The sequence below is a fragment of the Galeopterus variegatus genome, unplaced genomic scaffold, assembly GCF_000696425.1.
Source record: "Galeopterus variegatus unplaced genomic scaffold, G_variegatus-3.0.2 Scaffold8394, whole genome shotgun sequence".
Lineage (NCBI taxonomy): Eukaryota > Metazoa > Chordata > Mammalia > Dermoptera > Cynocephalidae > Galeopterus > Galeopterus variegatus.
Window position 1 is genome coordinate 44,887 of NW_007734505.1, and position 3,699 is coordinate 48,585.

General features: G+C 40.4%; 1 long non-coding RNA gene across 1 annotated transcript in view; it reads left to right on the plus strand.

Moving 5' to 3' along the window:
• Positions 1-1,295: 1,295 nt before the first annotated feature.
• LOC103608401 overlaps positions 1,296-3,699 on the plus strand; it is a 4,452-nt gene continuing 2,048 nt past the window's right edge. The window contains exon 1 of the long non-coding RNA XR_552052.1: positions 1,296-1,546. This is a non-coding gene — a long non-coding RNA (uncharacterized LOC103608401). The remainder of the gene's footprint in view (positions 1,547-3,699) is intronic.

The following is a 3,699-nucleotide window of genomic DNA, read 5'->3' on the forward strand; positions in this document are numbered from 1 at the left end:
AAATGTCAGCCGTTATTTCTTAAGATGTGTTTTTGTCCCCTTCTTCTGGGACTGCAGTTACATGTATATTAGACTACTTGGTATTGTCTCGCAGGTTGAGACTTATTGTTTTTTTAGCAATTTTTTCTTTCCATTTCAGAAATTATGCTATGTCTTCAAGTTCACTGATCTTTTCCGTTGTGTCTGGTCTGTTTTTAAGTCCAACCCTTGAATTGTATATTTCATATAACATATTTTTTATGTCAAGAACTGTTTTTTTAACATCTTATATTTCTTTCGTGTATTCACTTTCCTCTAACTACTTGAACGTATTTATAAAAGTTGTTTTAAAGTTCTTTTCTGCTAATTCTGTCATCTCTCATTTATGTAGATTGATTTTTCTCCTGGTTTTTTGTCACATTTACATGCTTTTTTACATGTCTAGTTTTTGAGTGGATATTGGACAATGGAAATTTTGTTATTGAGTGGTAAATTTTATCGTTCTTTAAAGAGTGTTTGGGTGTTTTCTGTAAGTCAGTCATATTTTTTGAAGATCAGTCTGGTCCTTTTGAGCCTTGATTTTAAGCATTGTTGGTGTGATTTATTAGGGCAGGTGGCCTTTATCAAGGCAGGGGTTCAGTAAACTACAGCCTCTAGGCCAGATCCAGGTTGGCCCTATTTTTGTATCACCCTTGAGCTAAGAGTTGGTATTTACAATTTTTAAGAACTGTTAAAACAAAAGAATTTGTGACAGAATCTGTATGTGGCCTGCAAAGCTTAAAAGTATGTACGGTTAGGCCTTTTACAGAAAGTTTGTCAACCCTGTTCTAGGGCTATTTCAGCCCTTACTGTTAATGTGTTCTCTTCTCTGAGTATCTTCTGAATGACTTAGGGGTTCTACAAAGACTCTCCATTCTGACTGGTCTGAACTCAATCTCTTTGCTCTGTTTGAGCTTTGGGAATTGTTCAGCTCACAGCTCCTGCTTGTTCTTTGCTTGGCCTCCTAGAATTTCACCCTGTTCACGCACAGCCTTATTTTCAGCAACATACCTGAGAAGACCAGAGCTCTTTCTCTGTGTAGTTCCCTTCTCTCAGGTACTTTGCCATGCAAATTCCAGCTGCCACAGCTTTCTTTAAAGTCCTGTTTCTCCTCAATTAGGGAGACTCCCACACTTTGCTTGGGTTCCCCCTCCCTGCACAGTAGTCCATAAAGTGCCTTCGGGCAGAAAACCAAGATAATTACTGGGTTTACTACTTTTCTTTCTGTCTCTCAAGTGTTATAATCCTTTGTTGCCCATTGCCCAAAAATATTTTTCTGTGTTCAGTTTTCTGCTTGTTTACTCTGGGGTTGTAAGTCTGCTCCTAGTTACTCCATCATGGCTGGAAGTTAAAAATCTCACATTGTGTTAAATAGGAGAGTGACTGCTTGTGCCTGATGACAGAGGGGGAGCGGGCGAGGAGGCTCCGTGGCGGCTGCTCGCTCCGGGCGAGCTCGGAGGCCGACGAAGGCAGTCCGAGGCCGGGCGTCCGTCCGCCCGCGGCCGGACACTGGAAGAGCCTCTTGGAGGTAATACTATAATTTGATGTCTTTGCATTGATCTGTCCCAGGGAGGATGCCTCAGGGTGTGTGTGCATATGTGCCCACATGTGTGCATGATCTGTGCACGCGTATGCATGTGTGTGCCCACACGTGTGCATGTGTGCGTGCGTGTGCACCATACATGTGCACTCAGCATTTGTTCACGGTGATTATCATCTTCCATCGGGCCCGGAGCCGTATGCGTTGCAGCACAGTTTGTATTCTATGTCATTTTTCCTATGATAGGTAGCAAATTCTTTTGAGTTGATTTCCATGAGTGCTGATTGATTTTCAGCAAACCATTTTATTTTACCTCTTTCAGTCTCTTCCTTTTGTGACTTTTGGCAAGTAGTTGCAGACTTAACAATTGTCTCTCTCTCCAGGTGCCTCAAAATGTCCTTATTGTCATTGTGTCACTTGAAATCACAACTAATCAGTCAGGTGGATGAAGGCAGGTATTTTTATGTCTCTTCTCCAGATAGGGGTCAGTGGCGTTAGCGGACCTGTCCCGGTTCCCTTAGTTCACAGGTGGCACAGCTAGGATGAGAAGTCAGGTTTTCCTCCTGCAAGCCGCCTTTCCTGTTTTGTGCACAGAGCCAAGCGGCTTCTCTAGTCTAACAGTCACTCCTTTCCTGTAAATTTGTGACTTCAAACCAGGATTTCCCTTCAGTAGTGGGGTTCTTTACATACCCCCACTCAGTTCTGGTTAGTGTATAAGCTAGATGTCAGGAGTGGAGCCAGGCAGGGGAAGATAGGTCCTTCTTTAGAGCTCCCCAGTCCTTCTGAGGCTGCAGCTTTCTATGGAAGTAAGTTCTCCATAATGTGTCCTATAGAAATCCTCACAAGTATGCAGAGATGTAAACGGGGATACACATTTTACAATTGTTTGTAATGTGAGAACCTAAAAATAACTTAACTGGCTTCTTAGTCTATCAAGAATGGAAAGTTTCTTCCCAGGGCTGGCAAACGTAAAGCTACTGTTTGGGCGTATGTCCAGGCCTTTGCAGAAAGCCTCTCTCCCTGGCGTACTGATGAACATCCCACTGATTGGGAAGGAGGATAATGAATGGAGAGGTGTCTATAACATACCGTTCAGTGAAAAACCCATGCTGATTTGTATATACATGGTATGTGTATTTAAATATGTGTACACATCCACAGAAAGGTCTAGAAGAATATACTCCAAACTGTTGAAAAAAGGTCATTGGAATGGGATTAGAAGGAAGGGGGAGTAGATAGTTTGCTTTTTTAGTTTATATTCATTTGTAAGATTTACTTTTTTTGCAATAAATAATGAGTTTTATCATTTTAAAATGAATAATTATGAGCAGTTAAGGAGTAAATGGTGTATTAATATCGCTGGTTTCTGTCTATAATTTTGTGTTTCTATCTGGGTGTTCTTTGAAGTTAGGAAACACTGAGGGGTCATTAGGTTGTTTGTCTCATTTGTTAGGCTGACGTTCTTATTGACTTTTATCGTGTCATGTGAATGATCACTTCTCCATGTCTGTTTTTCCATCAGTGTCATCGGGAGAGTATCTTCTCACTGAAATGTTAAGAAATGTTAAGCGAGCAGTAATATTAATTAGATTAATTCATTCCTATTTTGAGAAATGCAAAACTTTTTACGGAAGTCCTGGAAGAGTCAACCTGCTAGGGGCTGGCTGGGTAGCTCAGTTGTTAGAGCACAGTATTATAACACCAAAGTCAAGGGTTCCGATCCCATACTGATCAGCTGCTTAAAAAAAAAGAATCAAAGAGTCAACCTGCCGTATGCAAATGTCAGGCTTTCCTGTGTTCTAGGCTGTCACGCCACCTGTGTGCACCACTGATCTGGGCTCAATGTTTGTCAGGAAGGAAGGGAACATATTCACAGAAAAAAAAATGTTTTTTATAAAAATGAAATATTTAAATACCACTTCATCATTTTCTTCCTTAATTCATGATATTTGGTTTTGTAAAAGAAAGAAGAAACGATGATTGCTTATGTGTGGGCCCTCAAAAAATAAATGTGCATTGATTTCATTTTTACTTACGTTTTCAATTAATCCCAGAATCCAGATTAATTTCTTCTAGCTTTCTGGAAGGGAATGAAATTTTTGTTTATAATTTTATGTAATCTGGACTAAAGATTTGGAGAG